The 18961-nt window shown below is 39.2% G+C and overlaps 1 protein-coding gene across 4 annotated transcripts in view; it reads right to left on the bottom strand.

Moving 5' to 3' along the window:
- MCTP1 (multiple C2 and transmembrane domain containing 1) overlaps positions 1 to 18961 on the bottom strand; it is a 231233-nt gene that overhangs the window by 172238 nt on the left and 40034 nt on the right. The window contains exons 1-2 of one of the 4 annotated variants that reach the window (XM_082074228.1): positions 14418 to 14437; positions 14268 to 14310 (exon numbers count right to left, since the gene is read on the bottom strand). The exons of 1 other annotated variant lie outside the window; for it this stretch is intronic. The gene's annotated coding sequence lies outside the window, so the exon portion shown is untranslated. Of the gene's footprint in view, positions 1 to 14267; positions 14448 to 18961 lie in introns of those variants that run through there. 2 more of the 4 variants (XM_082074226.1, XM_082074227.1) reach the window with 2 other exon arrangements.

Raw genomic sequence — 18961 nt, 5'->3', positions numbered from 1 at the left:
GCAACATTTAACATCTAGTCCAGTGAGAAATCAATTAAAAGTTGCAGACTGTCCTGATCCTCATCCCAGGCCCCAGCGCTCATTGGTTCACTGTGAAAGAATAAACTTGTGCTCTGAAGTAAATAATAAACACCAAAACTTCACTTCCCCTTCCTTGCCCTTTTATTAGAGCTTGCAGACACAAGAGAATTGCAATGTGTCCAAACATTTATAACCTTCTCCCCAACTCTTTCTCATGGCTTCTCCCCTTTTCTCCTCTGAGCTACAACACAAGATCTACATTAAAATTCCATGGTTTAAGCCTCGTCATGATGCTTCCTTTTTTCCATTTCTCACTCCTTTATCGGTGCTTTTCCTTCCTTTTTTGTTGCAACAGAACTCAACTTTCTTTTAAACATTTTCATTAGTTATTTTTTTCAGAGAGCTGCTCAAGGAGGCCAGAAACACTGAAGTAAGCAACGTACCAAGCCTACAGGACATAAACAGCTACACAAATGAAATAAAAAGCAAAGACATATTAACTACTCCTAATTATTACAAAGCCAAATCAGCATTTCCGCATCAGAACAGCAGCATTTCAAATACGCAATTAATAGTGGGAGTTGCCACAATAAATGCAACTATCAATAAATCATTTTCAGCCACCTTGTAAAATTAACACGTTAAAAGCTAAAATTGCAACTAGATAAAAAACAACTACTTTTGCATGGTCTGTTGTTATGAACTGAAGTGAGAAATATTTAGATAAGAGACTTGAGAGCATCTGTGAAAGCTCACAACCACCCCAGCCATGGAACAGCTCCAAAACCAAATTTCCTGAATGTCTAGATTCCAGCTAATAACATCAAAAAACAAGATGTATGTAGCTAGAAAAGAAAAAAAAAGATCATCACAACTAGAAGATTTTGTGAGCCACAAGGGTGTTTCACAAGGATGAAGGTACTTGAACACAAGCCCTATGGGGAGAGGCTGAGGGAGCTGGGCTTGTTTAGTCTGGAGAAGAGGAGGCTCAGAGGTGAGCTCAGCACTCTCTAGAACTATCTGAAGGGCAGTTCTAGCCAGGTGGGGATTGGTCTCTTCTTCCAGGCATCAGCAATAGGACAAGGGGCCATGGGCTTCAACTCTGCCAGGGGAAATTGAGGCTGGAGATGAGAAAGCAATTCTGTGCAGAGAGAGTGGTCAGGCATTGGAATGGCTGCCCAGGGAGGTGCTGGACTCACCGGCCCTGGAGGGTTTTAAACGGAGCTTGGACATGGCACTTAGTGCCATGATCTGGTCAATGGGCTGGAGTTGGACCAAGGGTTGGACTTGGTGATCTCTGAGGGCTTTTCCAACCCAGTCGATTCTGTGATTCTTACTGAGTGCTGTGGATGGTGACACCAAGCCTGACAAAGCAAGGGCATGACTTCACTAAAATGTACAGAAGGTCTTGAAATTACTTATATTAAATCTTTAACAAGGTTCCAGACAAAGACCACAAAGGCAATTAACCCTATTTTCGTGTACACAAAATCTCCTGTGGGAAGGCAATGCTTGAATTAATTCCTTCAGATTAACTTTTAGTAGTGGTCTGTCATTGGTTTACTTTAGAATGTTCTTTCCAGCTGAACTACAACTAAATTTTTGGACTCTATAATTTCCCATAAAATTAGAATTTATCTGTTTTAAGGGAAATGTATGTGTATCTGAGGAGAACACAGAGCTCTTACTTGCCACGCTTTGGTGGCCCCTATGAGTGCTACTTCTCCAAGCACCTGTTTTTCCAAGAACTATCTCCATTTACATATTCTCATCTGACATCTGAAAAACAGCTATTTCCAACAAAGCCAGGAAGCAGAAATAAAAACATCTTTCAGTTAGGTTCCAATTCTGTTATTCACCTGGGTTACTTACCCGCTCTAAGTCAGCAGAACCCTTTAACATTAGAAGGGTACAAAAGGCAAACCCATGATGGATGGGGATGCTCCACCAGAACAACTACCAACAAACAGCAGAATGGGTAACTTCTAACTGGAAAACACCCAGTATGGAATTTTAAGACAAAAATTCAAAGACAACATTACTACATCAGTGTGTATTAAGCATAGTTATGGAGATAAGCTGTTAGTGTAATGGTGTGAAATAATATATTTGCTCACTTTTACAGAAGCTCTGGGGTTTGGGCATGTACTGAGTCACCTGCCATTCTGGAGTCATGCCCTGGCCATGGCCACATTATGGGCCACATGAACACCAGTGCAAAGAGTCTTTGCATCCTAGCACCAAAAAAAAACCCCAAAAAATCAGTTTTGTGATGCCTGTGACTAGTATCAATGAGGCGTTCCTGCTATCCAAGCTAACATGAAGCCCAGACTATTGTCAGGAGGGTAATTTAAGGTTTTGATTAAAAAAAAACCAAAACGAAAACCAAACAAACCACCATTTCTGTGGTATATAAAAATAAAATTAACTGAATTTTCTCAAAAATATTCCCAGAGCAGCTGGAAGCTCTGGCTACAGCTACATAATGAAGCTGTTCACTGCTAAACCCTCCGCGATTCACTGATGTGCAAAGTCAGGCAAGTGCTTCCACCTCTGTTCACACCACGAGAGACACTTCACTATGTTCTCCAGATTTAGCAGCTCAACGACTAGATGAACAAACTATTTTTTACAGTTGAACAAATGTCGAGCATGTAGAAGGACTGTAAGGTAGCGGACGGCTACGTACATGTAACTGCAGACCAGTAATAAAGGGAAAAACGTAATTCTTTTGTACATCCAATACTTCAGTCATAGGATGTGTTCAGTGGTCAGAACCCAGTCCCAGCTCAGCACTCAACAAAAATGATGCTGCTTTGAAAGTGACAGGATGGCCAAAATCACCACCAGTCTGACATCATTTAATTTTTCACTGTTTGTTTAAAATACACTGTAAAACAAAATAGATGGGGAATATGACCATGGTCAACAAGCCTTGACAAAGTCAGAGGTAAATCTGCTGAAGTCAGACTAGAAATTTATGGCTGAAAGATGAGAATTGGTAATATAATTTGTGCTGTCTTCTTACAAACCAACTCTCAGACTAACTCATTAACTTCTCCCAGACTGAGACCACGAAGGTTACTACCATTTTTGCCACTGAATTCTATCACTTTTTTATATCACTTTAAACACCACATTCTCCTTCAAAGGTCTTAATGTTTCTAACAATTAATCAGCTGAAACAACCCAACAAAGCGTTTTGCTGCTCTCCTACAGTTTATAAACCGTACACTAGCATGACTCTGTGTCAGCAATTCAGGGGATGTAAGAGATTCAAGGAACTCTCTGCTGCAGAACACAACATCGCTTCAGGGGAACAGATCCTAAAACTTGATGTAGTTTGGAGAATGGAAAATATTCGGCAGTTTGAAGAAAATAATTAAAAAAAAATATACTCCTGTAATACATTCTGCCTTCCAAAAAAGAAAAAGAAAATAATCATTAGTAATACAGCTTTAAAACAAAACACACACAAAAAAAGCCAACCAACCAGCCCAAAACCAACCAACCAAAAAAAACAACAAACACCACCACAAACAAAGAAATAAATCCAACCCAAAATCTAATACTTTCCTGCGCTTAAAAGTATAACCTGAAATGGCATATGAGCTAGATAGAAGTAACAGCATTTCCTTAGACATTTAAAAGACAGGTTACAGCTCTGTCCATTTGCTGTTCTGTATCAATATTCTGACAGAACACACTGATAAGATAAGAAAAAAGCACTTATTTTTTCCAGCATAAAACAAAGACATAAACCAGCATTTCCTTTGCTAGACAAAGGAAAAGGGGAATGTAACACAAGTCACATAAAGGAGTGCCAAGGGGAGCTGGAGACCTGATTGCCCTGATTGTCCATGTGCCGGAGTCGTCACCAGAAAATTGGATAGTGAAACAAAAATAATGAACTGGCCATTCTTGTCATAGCTCCGCACAACAGGTGAAATGAAATCAAAGTGTCCCGCCAAGAGGAAGCAGCAGAAAGTCCGCAGCCAAAGGTTCACCACATGGCAGGAAATATTACCAGCTTTCAAACAGAAAAAAAAATAGTGAAACATTTGAAGCAATGTAACTGTGTCTTCAATATTGCATAAGCAGAATTTTCCACTCCAGTTACTGCCTGGCTCAAAGTGATTTCTTCAGATCATGTTCATTTGTCAGAGCTTCTTGCTCTGGAAACACCTGCTTGCAAGAAATTAGGAGATTCCGAATATCCAAGTGGCTGCTGGTTCCTTGTCAGTGCAGCCAATGGGAACTGATTGTGTTTCAAAGTTACGACAATAAAGTGACAAGCAATATTCAATTTTGCTGAAAGTGTCTACCAATCTAACTTAAGAGTTATGATGATTGTGTTCTACACAACACCTTGTGTGTGACTGTTCTGGCTGATGGCAAGTCAGGAAGAACTGAGGAACTTTGACTAAAAACAGTTATTCAGCTCACTTCACCTCATTTATTTTCTTTTCCCTAAATAAAAAGGTATAATGTGAATCCATTTCAATAGCAATATAAAAGAACATTCAGGAATTTTGAATATAGTTGGAAATATGCAGAAGTTATTAGCAGCATTTTATATGCACTAATAATGTGCTTCCATGTATGTGCTTTGGATGGGACCGGCTACTTTTGTTAAAGCTTGTCACACAACAGATGTTTCTCATAGAAAAGACATGAATATCTATAACGGATATGAAAAGACTCAACTGTTGTTGTGAAGATTTTGAATCGGATAAAATGTGCTGAGGAACTGTAAAAATCAGATTTTGCACACGTGCTTTTTATCACATAATGGCAACAGTGCATACAGGCTGGCTGGAAATGTCTGGATTACCAATAACTATGATTTCAAGATTATTTATGCTGAATAAAGACATTTTTAAAGTTTGCATTAATCATGTACATACAAACATTTTTATGCATGTTGTTATGCTCTGCATATGACTGTCTAGTTCATATTGTCACAAAATACACCATGTATAGGGGAGAGTCACAAGAGCATAAAAGATTGAGCCTCTTTTGGCAATGGTTGAAAGAGCTATTTAAACCACTTATTAAAGAAAACCTTTAAGAATCAAATAGCAATACTGACCACTTACATCTGCAGAATAACGGGAATATTTTTGTGACATCTATGCTAATTGTTGCTCTTTGATTTTATTTGAAAACGATCAAAAGCAAATGCTCATTTTCAGAATCAAACTAGTTACTGTCAACAGCTTGCTAGATTTCCTTATGAAAATGTAATTAACGATGCAGAAATTGTAATAAAATATGTGTAAGAATAAAATATGGTAGTATATTAACATTTTGAAAGTTTTGGTGTTCAGAAGTACACTTCATATCGCTTTGAAGGACTAACGCTGTCTGGCAGCAAAGGAAACCAAACAAATACCGATATTGACAAAGTGATGAGAAGAGATTCCACCCAGTTTTTCCTCCTTCTGTCTGTCTCCATATCCTGTTTTGGGGCTGGAGAACTCAATTTAATGCCACTTATTCATTCAAACCTACTATGAAATTTTACTGCAGTATCAGTAAGGTAGGAAAGTAAACGAAAAATAAAAACAAGTAATGCCTTCTCCACCAAGATTATAAATTCATTGTTGGATAAAGCAACCACAGCTTCCTTCCTAGTTTTGCTACACTCCACCCTGGCCTCCCCACCCTCCCCCATGTTATTATCCTTGCTTGTTAGATCACAAATTAAAAGCTCCCGTCTGGTCTTTTCTGCGAAAAGCAGCTGCTGTAATGATGCCAAATCCTTCTGGGGTTCTCGGTGTTTCTTACAGACACAATAATTCACCTACATGCAGCAAATGGCACGCACAGGGATTTAGACAGCAAGCTTTTCAGGGACCGGAGAAACTCTTTGTTCTCATATATAAGTGAGGGTAGGTAACTCTTTGCTGCATTTTCCAACTCCATTTCCTCTTTTCATCTTTAAAAGTATATTGCCTCAACCTCTTTTTAACAGGTTCTGTTAGAGTTTTTGCAAAATCTAAGTACGTTTTACCACTTTGTTTCCCCTTCTATGGTACTGCTTGGATAAATCAAAGCTTTTTAATTTACTATTGATGAGCAACTGTTTCGTAGAAGACATGACTTTAAAACTACAATATTTGGTATTTTAGCTATAGAATTATGAATTTGGAACTAGAGTTTGATCAATATTGTAATTACAGAAATATTGGTATCGGTCCATTGTCTTTAAAGCTGCATATTTTTTACCAGTACTCCAGTATGGCTACTGCTTTTAGCTAAATGTGCTTTTGCTAAAAATTCGGCTGGTCTAGCACTCAGACTTTACTCTCTGAACAAAGTCATTTGTTATATCCAATTAGTTTTCTCTGGAACCATTTGTTTCATCACCGTTTTCACTGACGATGCTTCTCCATTAAACCAGGACATGGCACATCCAGAGCAGGTTCTTCTCCAACAGCCCCCGTGGTGGGGCTGATGTGGAGAAACCCCCATGGTCCTTCGCAACAGGACAAACCTTCCCAAACCACCACAGGAGCAGCCGGTTGCTGGAGATGAAGGGAGGGATGGGTTGTCTACAATTCCCCTCTGAATAACATTACAGACCAGAGTGGGAACAAATTAAGTAGTTGCGCTGGATAAACCGATGCACTTCTGATTTGACACGTCTAATTAAAACTGCAGACTGGCACAACAGCTAGGGTATTCTTATTGCTTTCTCTTAAAAAACATCCTTCGTGACACAGAACAAGAGAACATTCTACTTTGTTTAACAGAAAGCTATGTTCTACAAAAGATAACTCATATTTTTAAGTCACACTTTCAGCTGTTCAGCAGCGAACTACACAAAACATTAAACTAAAGTGGCTGCAACCCTGTAAATGTGTACACAAATGCACACATATCTGAATACAAATAAACACACAGCACCACTAGCCCTCTATCCCTTCACAGCACTGAGCTATGTTTTAATTAATGCAAAAACTGATACTGTGAACTGCTATTTCAGAAAACCAACAACAAATTTACTCACAACGTGGTTGCAACACCCAGTATAAACTGAAGTTTTGTGTGTATTGGAGGAAAACGTTTTCTAAACACGTTATCTAAATTGCCTTGCCTTAACAGCCTGTAAAATTCAGATGCCTATTTCTGTAAGACTGAAAGCAATGACAGCAGAAAAATAACTCATTCCTGACTGTATATAGTTATCTGGCATTATCTCTACTAAAGAACAAGAAAAAAGCTTTATTTTCTGACATCCAGAAATAACTTCCTTTTCAGAAGCAAGATACAAACCAGGAAGATCTGCTTTTGACATGTTCCTAGTACAAAACTTCTCCGGTTAAACCAGGGCTACTAGAATGTACCATAAATACCTTTACAGAATTATCTTTTCTCACTGCATAGAAACTTGCAGCTGCACTGAAGACAGGCACAGGGTTTCAATACGGTCTCATAAGTACAATTACTCACCAGGGACTTCAGACAAATGGGGCAAAGATGTTTGCAGGCAGCAACTGTAATCGGGAGCACTTTGATCTGAAGAAAATGTTTCCAAAAACTGGAAATTACATTACTCCCAACCCATATTCAGGTCAAGTTTACAATCAAAAACACAGAGCAAGGTTCCCCACTACTGAAGGTCTCGAAGTCTCTGAACAAGACCAAGAGTGTCTAACTGTCCTTGTTTTTTTAAAGGCATTTTCTTGCCTGATTTTTAATATTCTTTATAAAAGCTGGTCACAGAAAGGCTTCCTATTGACAATGGTTAAACTGCTAAGTCCACAAATAGTTAACCCAAAATCCAGGGTAAGTACTGCAACAATTAATGGCGAAGTAGAATCTCCTAGAAAATAAAACAAAACAACACACAAACCACAACTTGTGATGAGAGGGACAGTCAAGTGTTAACCACATAACTTTTGATCTTCATTAGGAAAGCCTACAAACATCTAAGAGATGGTTATTAGTTCTGATAGGTTTATGCACATTACTATTTTTCCCTAGGAAACCCCACAGCCTTTCAGGTATTACATTGTTAGTGAAAGCTCCTTAATTCAACCAAAACATCTACTGCGTAACCTCTGATAGAAGAATAAGGTGCAAAGTAATGACCACATACATCTTCTGCAGTCATCTATCCAACAGCTAAATACCCATATTGGAGCATCTGGGGGAATGAGACCCTCAGCCCAGCTGCAAGATGCCAGTTAAGGAATAATTCAAAGTTCCTAATTTTGAACATGACAAAAAGTAGGTACTTTGTACTGAGCAGATTTGTAATGCTATTAGGCTTAACAGTCTGAAAGAAGCCATAATTAGAGTCATTAGATGTTCTTCCGATCTACAGCAAAGCCTAGATTGGTTGCATGATATGTTAAGACACTCTCCACATGTCTTGACCCCCAAAAGGTTTAAATACAGGAAAAAAATAATTGATGCATTCCACAGATAAAAGCTGCAATAGCCACACATGTAGATAATTTTCACGTTAGTGCAATGCAGAATTCCACATTGGGAATGACAACTGATGTTGACATGGTAGACCATGGCCTCATGATACAAGATCACAGCGCTTCACTGGGGCGAACATTTTCACAGTTGCAGACCTTGATATACTGATCAGGCCTCTCAAGAACTTCATGGAAGCCCCAGTGATGTCAGACAGTTGGCATTGTCATTCTGCGGCTCTCAGAAATAGCTGGGGAAGGCAGAAAACACAAGTTCCAGAGTGCAAACAAAGGTGGTGAGATATGAGAAAGCTCTAACCAACTCAGAAAATCTACTGTTCCCAATGGAGAAATCAGCTGTAGGGTGGAATATAGTTTGCAAGGACAAGTATCTGTTGAAGAACAGGAGGAGGCCCAGTCCTCTCACAGCAAAACCCACTGTTGCCTGGTCCATAGAAAATCAAGCCAATCTTTCAGAAACCTGACTGACTGTTCGCATTTTAGCTCCATCATTGGCTGCTGTAAGATGAAAATGTGATAAAGCAACCAACTCAGAAGTTCTCAGAAAGGTCCTGAAATGCTGTGAAAATGAGGACTGGACTGTACGAGTGTCCTTAAGAATACATCTGAATCTCAATCATCTGAATCTCATCTGATTATTAAATATCAGAGGGGGGAAATACCTTTGCAAACAGAACAGACAAAGCCCACCCAACACGGTTGTACTGATTTCCTAAGTAGGAATGAATCTTCTGTGAACAGTGGGATCCACCAAGGGCACGTCTCCATCATCATACATCAGCTTGGGGCCAGCATCGCCAAATGCCGGGTAAAGTGGGAAAGTGCTTTTGAATGAGCATTATCCAGTGCATCTCTGACAAGTATCAGAGAGTGACAACTCCCAGCTCCAGGATAACCCCTAATGTCATAAATAACTGATAAGGGCCAGAGAAAATGGAAGAGAATGCCAACAGCTTTCCAACAGAATGCCTGTGTGCTCCACAGTGAAGTAACTATGAAGCTGTGCAGGCAAGGCAGCAGCAAATGTAGAGCATTTTCCCACAAAAGCTACTATATATTTTCTTCTGGCACTCTGCATTGATGGGTTCTTTTTCTAAAATATATGTAAATGGTTATTAAGCTGCACATTACAATGCCCAAGTTTCAGGCAGGGAACTGATGCATAAATTTGATAATTTCTGGAGGCTCTGTATCAACCTTCTTTTTTTGCAAGTGGATACAAGTTCTCTTCTAGTCTTCCAACAGTTTTTTTTTTTAGTAAAACACAATTTAAGAGAACTCCATTTATTGAAAAGTGTGCACAGCCCACAGGCTTTGAGCAAACAGTCCTCAGTGAGTGTATGAGGCACCATCGCTACTCTACTCCATCAGTTACTGAAGATCTCATAATATTGTACAATTAGACATGGTCTGTTAGCACAGCTTTGTCACCCAGAGAGGGATGAGGAAAACTGAGTTATTACCTGTTTTAGCCCTTGTGTTTTTTATAGGGGCAGCTCATAGTTCAAGAATTGACTCTTGAGAAAGATGCTTCCCATCTCAATTCGTAAAGAGATACAGTTCTGATTCATTAATAATTTTTAAATATAGTCTATCATTACAATGATGCCCAAGGAGTCCCAAAATTTTGCAAGTGGTGAAAACTCCTCCTAAATGACGCCAGTAATAATGAAGTACATGTGAACCATTATCATTCCTATCAACTCTCAGTTTCAAAAAGTCTTCCTAGAATGGGGAGAACAAACATAGGTAATTGTTGTTTTTCAGCAGGGAACTGCTCACCTTCTCTCACAAATTTATGCTATGAAAAAATGTTTGGTCCCTTCCGTAATAAATATAATGCCATTATCACAAAAAGCATCATGCACAACTCTCAAAAGATTAATTTGTTTTAGCATCTTCAAGTAAAACAAGAGTATCAGCATAGTAATTGAGAAATTTCTGGAAGCAAAATAATATGTGAGAGCCCACAAAGCTAGCATCATCCCAACCAGGGAAGCTACATGTGGAAGGAAGATACCAAAATGTAAATCTAAAAATTCATATACAGTCGGGACAATTGGAATAAACATTCCCATCAATCTACATCTTCTGACAAAGCCATAACCTAGTATCAACAGGTCAGTTCTGCTCCAATGGCTTCAAACAAGGAACAAGACCCCGTCAGCTCAGGAGAACCAGCACTGGTGACAGGTGAACGTCGTTGACACCACCTAGACCTTGCCCATCTTTGTGATGCACGTAAATACTGTGAGATTATTTCTCCTCCCTGGAAGATTTTATGAACGTGACAGGGCTCCGTTGCACAGCTGCACTGGCACAGTCCCTGCCCAGCCACCACCAGCACCAGGTGACAACACCTGGTGAAGGTCCCGTGAGAAACTGAAGCAGCAGACACTCCAAACCCCAAATGCCTGCTGTAAATTCAGTCACACTGTTGACCAGTAGCCTCTGTTGAAGTCTTCCATCCCAGGCCTGGGCTGCAGGCAGAGGACCTGCTGTTCCAACACAGGCACACTGATGTCCCATCAGATGGAGAGGACATTGTCATCTTGCATTTCTGTCACTTAGCCCCATAGTGAATCCCACAAAGGGAAACATAACACCAATTCGACAAGGTAAAATAGAAATTAAAAAATAAACAAATCAACTGACTGTTAAGTACTGATTTTTAAGGACAAGTGAGGCCAGGGATTTGGAGAAATGAAGTGCTCTGGTTCAAGCTGCTGCTGGAGAAGTGTTACCCCAAGAGCTATTCCTTCCCCTACAGCATCCCTGTTGCTGTGGTAGCTCCATGTCTGCCCCATTCATCACTGTTGACTTAAGTTCTTCAGTTCAATTGCACTGACACATGCCCACTCACAGCAGAGTAAGGAGAATAATTGATTTTCATCCACAAGCAGAAATAAATCCCATGTATACTCCCAGATAATTAAAACTGTCTCAAATGTAAGTGGGATCCCAGAGGAGACACTTTCTTTGTGCCACAACTGATAGAGCCCCAGCTGTATGTGCATCCTGGTGGTTTCCCTAGCTGGGTTAATCTCTTCAAGGAGGATTGCTAAACAGAATGAAACTTCGACACTCAAGGCAACTTGGTCAAGTGTGATGAAATTCGCTGTGGGATCATCCTCCCTGATCTCACTTCCTACTCTGTCCACAACTTTCATTTTTATTTCAGAGGGAAACTGAGCAAAAACTCCCTAGAGGCACAAGTGAGAAGCACGTACTCACAGTTCTGGAGCTAATATTAGAAAAGAGGATGCCACTCTTCATTAATTACTAAATAACTAATAGTATGCAAAATATTTCTAGAGCAAATTTTATTATTATTACCTTACTTGTGAAAAACAGGCTATCTTATCCCATGGGAACATGGAGCTAATTACTGGCCTCAGCCTTTACTTACCATAATTTCCCACAATTGTTTACAAAATTATCACCTCTGACTGAAAGGTAATTAAAAAAAAATATACTAAGTGCATAAAAGGCCTTGATAAACTGATTAGAGAGTATCACTTTAAAACTTATTTTGAGTGTAAAATAAAACCATAGAAAAAAAGGTAATTAAAGGGAGTTTTGTGTGACCACTCCCTCCTTTTTTGTCAGCTTATTTTCAGTTTTAGGAGGTCACTCAATGCTGCTTCTCCTCCCACCCAACACTGCTGAGGCCACATCTGTTTTTCCTATATTATGTATTTTCAAATGCTGGAGCAGGTTGCCCGGAGAGCATCCCTGAAGATACCCAGCACCTGCTCTGTCATGGTCCTGGACTACCTGCTCTGAGCAAGAGGTTCAACTGGGCCATCTCCAGAGGTCCCTGCAAACCTCGGCCACCCTGTGATTCTCTGTCGCTTTGAAATATCACAATAAATGAAGTATATGCTGCCCTCATCTACCTCTCCTCAAAGTGTTCTACGCCTGGTTGGATGGGTTGGCATCCAGACCGACATCCCTCTCCACCCCTTCAGAACAGAGTTGGTCCAAGATACACATATAAACCCTGAAAACTTCAAAACAAGTTTATATATATGCCTTGCATTTATGCTGTAGTGCTCACATACAGTGTGACTTAAACCTTTCCCCTGCACAGTAAAGAAACACGTTATTTTCAAAGGTGCGGCAAGATGTGTGTACAACAATATAAACATGAAGTGGTTTCCTGCGTGCACTTAAAAGTGCATTTACCTGCACTCTCAACATCCCAAGAGTGCAACCGTTTTTGAAAACAAACAAGAAATGCTTCTTTAAGCAGTATAAATGAAACTAATTAGATCTGACTTTCATCTGTGCAGAATTATTCAGTTCCCAGGACAAGCAAAAAGAACAAGCACTCTTGTGCCGTTTTGGTTTTAAGAAGATTATTGGAAGCTACACAGGCTGTCTGAATAAATTTTTGCAAGTGTACATGCACTTCCACTCATGAACACGTGATGAAAAGAGAAACTAAATGGGGAAATAAAAGCAATCTGTAAGGGGATGAAAATACAATGAAAATACTAAAATTATATACTTTTTCTGTTTAAAAAGACCCTAAAATTCTGAAAACTATCCACCCGTGAAGCACTAAAATTAGGTATGTGTTTTGTTTTTCAATTTTTTTCCAGTCTCAGGTAGATGCAGCACTATCCTAATTTCTGACTGCTAGCACTTCTGTCATCTCTACAGAAATTTGTAATATCACGCACAGAAATCCTCACACTTGCCTGAAGAGTGAAGAATTACACCGCAAGTTATGTCAAACATGACACATGAAGGATAAGTCAATTGGGAACTAGAGACAGATGTCACATCCATGTCAAAGATGATCTGTGAACGAGCTGTCTCTGTTTCAAAATGAGATAAATACCTGAAGCCAACATATATGCCATATGCATCATTCCCTCAGAAAAAAATGTTATCTTCAGTAATCATACTTTAAAATACACTGTTCATGTTTTCACAACAGAAAACCATACTAAAATATTCTAACTTAATTTTCCATATTATTAATAATAATCAATTATGTAAATATACGCACACTTCAGGTAACATAGGTTATTCAGAAGTAGTTTTATACTTAAATTCTATGACAAAGTTATATTTTCAATTTTGGGAAATATAACAATTCGAACATGGCATTTGAATTGTCTTGAATCAGTTTTAAAGCAAACATTGTCACTACCATAAAATAACACTAAACTGCTCCGAAGAGGAACTTTCTTACTGTTGCTTGTGCTCAAGTTCAAAAGACTGAGGTTATGAAGATAACACTGGTCTGTTAAATTAAAATGGCAAAAGCATTTAGAAAATAAGATTCCGGTTTTACACTCGAAGCTAGATTTACTGACCAAGTGCTGCCTAGATGTTTAAATATGCTCAGTTGCCATCAAGGAGTGACAGTGCGTTACAGCCACAAATTCCACAAACGGCTCAGCAGGAGAGCAATTCGAAAGGAGGAATGATGGTCTTCAAACTATCCAACATGCAAGTAATTAAATAAACCAACTCTTCTGCTAATGCGGAGAATTCAGCAGAAGAAAAACAACAGTGAGATCTCAGAAAATCTGAACTACTGCAGAGATCAGTGTATCTGTGAGCAGGTGATGCTCCTCCGTGTGATTTTGTACACTAAACCGAACAAACAGTTTTCCTCATTCTGTATTATCTACTTAGGACACACAGTTTCCATCAAATGCAAACATCTAATTATTTCCAAAACAGAGTTTTAAATTACCTACATTTTAAAGCAAGATGCATATAATACTATACCAGAGCATGTAAGACTTTATAAAAAACCTGAATTCCTACCTTACCAGGTCCAAATTGAGAAGCTCCTCCAGCTTTCACTTATCTAAAAATAGCATTACAGGAGCAAGTTAAACATCTTTTGCTTCACAAAGACACTTGCAGGTCTGAATTAGCGTTCGGGGCTGACGGCTGCTCGGTAACAGCGCTCACCTGCAGCTGGAAGCAACAGCTCTGAGCAAACACCAACTGAACTGCAGCGACTCAGAACGAAACTCAGACCCGATATGAGTGTTTCAACACATATTCAGAGGAAATGACTCAACTATCTCCACATCTTCGAGCAGTAAAAGCTGCTTCCTCCCTCCTCCCTCTCGGCAGATGATGGTGTAAACTGAAGCTTTCTGTGGTTTATTTATTAAATATTGGTATGAAACAAACACTGAAGCTCAAGCAGCGAGCGCTGCATTGTAGATCATCCCTACACTGACTTCTTTTTCAAATAATACCTTGAGTGGAGACACACTAAACTTAAATATATGTTTAATATATGCGTATAGAAGTATTCAATGAATTTCCATCCTAGCATATTAACTCTGAAGATATTTTGAGATTATTTAAATGTTGTATTCAGATAGCACCTGATATTAGTCTCATAACATTTCAGAAAAATTCCTTCTTGGCCATTGCAGAAATAACAGAAACTGAAAGAGATGGAATCGACATAAGAAGGAAGCAACAAAAATGCAGATGTTATTCAATTGCATTTCAGTATACATCCAGTTAGGACTGGACAACTATTCCACAACAGGATACACATCATTATTTGTTTGACGTTAGAGCCTGTCCAGTCTTACATACCTTTAGTACAACAGTTAATTTATTTCTTTAATCTCTACCCACTGAAGAAATTCTTGCTTCAATTTAGTTTGAATCTTGAATATGGAAAGTGAAACATCTCTCCTTAAAACTTCAATATGTCTTTTACATTTTGCAGTCATTTCTGTTCCTCTGGCACCCCTCTGTATCAGACCACTTGTGAACTACGGGTTCTCAGTTTTCTGAGGCTCGGTTTCTCTGCTGCAAACATAATATTCCATGGGTGATGAGCAATGAGCACCACTTGGAAATGTGGGTTCTCCCACCCTAGACATCTCCATTCCACAAGGACAAAGCTAGATGCTTGGGACCATGGAGAATGTGCAAGTCCAGATGTAAATCCTGTGGTGTGATTTTGAAATACTAGTTTTTAAACTTCATGGTTAAGCAGGGAGCACACAGCAGATGGCAACCAAGTTGGCAAACCACTTTTCTCAGGAAGTCATATTTTAAACAATGAAATAACTGATCTAATATATATCTTTAACAGCTGTAATGAAACACCATTAAGAATTACAGATTCTTCCCTCAACAGCCCCTTGTCTCAGAGGACTTCGGTGGGATTAGTTATATTGCGGAGTAACCAACTTGAACACTAGACCTAGGCAGAATGTTCTACCTTTCTCTTAGTTTAAGTTTAGCTTATCACTTCAAAATGCTGGAGTTAGATATGATTTTGGCATTCACTTTAGGAAAAAGAAAAAAAAACCATCCCTCCAAAAGATAAAAGAGCACATACCAGAATTACTCACCTAAGGATGGAGGCTTTGGACAGAGTTGGATGAGTAGTGGTTCAGAGAAACAACGGAAGTCATAGGAAACAGGTGCAGAAGAAACCTCCAGAAGTCATCACTCCCATGGCATGAAGAAAGATCACGTGTGTGACATGTATATGACACACATATATATGACCACATATATGAAACTACTGAAATCTTCATGCCAAGAGACAAGTTACATTTTGGCAAACTCCTCTCTACCAGCACCCCGAAGTAACTTAGGAGAACGCATTGATAAGGAGTAAAGCATCTACTTTCTCTACTGCAAGATATATTTTCCTGAAAGCAGCAAAGGTTTATTCTATAAATGATAGGGAGTGATGGTTTTGTTATTAAGATAAGGATCTGTGTAGTTTTGTGGCTTCAGATACACACACCTGCCCTTGCCCATACCTTTTAATCCCTCTATGCCTCATTTTTGACCCCTGGAAGCAGCGTAATAATTCTCCCTTACTTTGCAGAGGAACGGCAGAGCACTCAGGTAATGCTGTGAAAGGAACCATGGAAGGAATAGCAACATTTATTATCTACCGGACCATGGCTCTGGAGAGCAATTAATTCATGGGTAAGTAGCACATATGCTGCCTTTCCCATTTAACAGCAATTTCCAAAGAACCTCACACATTTGCCATGGAGGAAAAGTAAGCAATGGAAGACAACACCCTACAGAAAGCAAGAACAAATTGTAAGGCATACATTTTTTAAAGCAATGTAATCTATCAGTGCTGCCTGCCTTCAAACCAGTAAACCCCATCTGCTCCAAAATAATAAATTCTAAAAGGCAGTTTCTTATGTATGGTCAAAATCCATCTGGGAAGAGCTTTTCATAGACATAGCTTGAAAGATGGTAAAACAGCCGTCACTTTTTATGCGGTTAAAAGAAGGGGCTTTTTTATGGATGCTTGGATGAAAAGGTCTGGTACTGAGCACTCCACACACAGTGGTGCGCATCTCCCACAATGGTGGCAGAAAGTCTATTTTTGATATAGGTTTTTTCACTTCAGAATATGCACATCATGATGTACTGTTACACTAACAAACACTTTGCAAATTTGGTTTTTGAAACCCTATTACAATGGCTGAGAAATCAGTTATTTGGAAGGCAAAAGGTCACGTAGCTCTCTGTTATGAGAAATTAAACAGCAGAAAATGGACCTGCAACACCGAGTAAAGTGTGTTTAATATATGCATTTTCTGATGAAGCTCATAGACCAATAAATATGATAAAAATGTTTCCTACAGAATCCATGTGTGCATTTCAGTTAGATAACTTAGCTTTTGAAATGATCATCTGACAAGGTTCATCAATCATACGAAGAAATAGTAAACTGTGATTAACTACACCCAAATCTACTCATTTGAGTAAAGCATTGTACATTGACCCAAAATAGTGAAACAACTTATTTAAGTTGTTCCACTTACACAACAGTTATGTTATTTTTCTTAAATCAAAACGTGAGCTTTACAGCTGAAAACTTTACGGCTTCACGAGCAGCCCCCAGTTTCCCACAGTTTGCTGCACTATTCAAAAGCAAAATAATACCTACAAGAGTTTTGTAACATTACTTCCTGATTTGTCCTTTTAGATTAATACAGAATTAATGAGATAGCTCTTGTTGGTATTGGTCCGATAAGGGGAAACTAATTTTCAGCTCATGAAAAGACAGCAATTTTAACGCTGTAACAGCACCTGATTAGAAGGATACAAGCACATTGCATTCAATATTAAACTGACAAGTACCGTATTTCTTTCAACTCAAGAACTTTCCTTAATGTAATAGCATTTTTTTTCTTCATTTCACAGAATGCAGATACTTTCACTGGTGAGTTCCTAATCTTGTAGCCACATGCAAATTTGAGGATGCTGATGGTCCAGTGCTCCTTCCTTTGCTCACTCCCTGGGGCTTTAATTTCATAACCGAGAGATAGGATTGAAACCAGCACCATTAGCAGCAACGGTTAACTACAAATAACAGTACCAGAACCATGATGCAGCTAGTGTGAATAATTTATGTGAGCTAAACTACTAATGCCAATTTCCCAATACCTTGACTAATGCCTCTGTTTTCCTCTGCCTAGTGACAGCATACTTCACCTGAATTTCTTATTAATTACAACTGCCCACATTGGTTATTTTTTCCAGATGGAATCAAATACACCTTACTAAGACATTGAGCTTCCTACCGAAACATAAAAAAACCAAACAAATGAAAACAAAACAAACAAATGAAACAAAAAACCCCACAAATTTACTGAGTATATAGGCTTTTACAGGTTTCCAGCCTTACCCCTACAGATCACTAAGGAGTCAGATGCTGTCAGCTGGAAGGAAAACGGAAACCAGCTGTTCCTTGTACTTGTGGAAGCCTTGGAAGTGATTATTCTAGCATCTGCCAGGAGAAGATGGGGCTTCTCACACCTGCCTGCCTGTTACACAAAAGAATCGTAGAATACCAGGTTGGGAGTGACCTCAGGGATCATGTAGTCCAACCTTTCTTGGCAAAAGTACAGATGACAAGGATGAAGGTGCCCTTGACACAAATCAGGGCAAGAATTTCAAACACAAGTACCCCAACTGCCCTTCTGAGAACTTCACTAAAAAACCTGGTTAGAAGGGATTTCTGCAGAGATGAGGAGCAGCAAGCCTGGAAGAGATGGAAAAGATCACCTATGAATTTCCCATGGAAGACACTATCTACCAAACAGCCTGCTAGAACTGGGCTATCTGGTATCCATCCCACCACTTTCATGCTGCCAGACAAGAGAGAGTAAAAACGCTTATCACAATATGTTCACAAAAGAATAGCCTGAGGTGGGGGGCATATCAGAGAAACTGTTACATCAATGTTTAACAGAGAAAAGTACAAATATGCAATATTTAGACCAAGAGGAGTTCTAGAAGGCCTGGAAGAGCTGCTGGAGATGGACGCTGACACTGGCGCCCTGTCCTGTGCCACCACGTCAGGTAGAGACCGCGGCTTCACTGAACCCATTACCTGTAAGGAGTCAGTAGTCTATACAACAGTCAAGCTGACAACAAATCTTCTAAACATCAGAAAGATCATATGGTAATATACGCGTATAGAGAAGCACAGAAGA

This window comes from Streptopelia decaocto, assembly GCF_964273445.1.
Source record: "Streptopelia decaocto genome assembly, chromosome: Z".
Taxonomy (NCBI): domain Eukaryota; kingdom Metazoa; phylum Chordata; class Aves; order Columbiformes; family Columbidae; genus Streptopelia; species Streptopelia decaocto.
The sequence above is the reverse complement of the archived record's forward strand: the minus strand, read 5'-3'. Positions and strand labels throughout refer to the sequence as shown.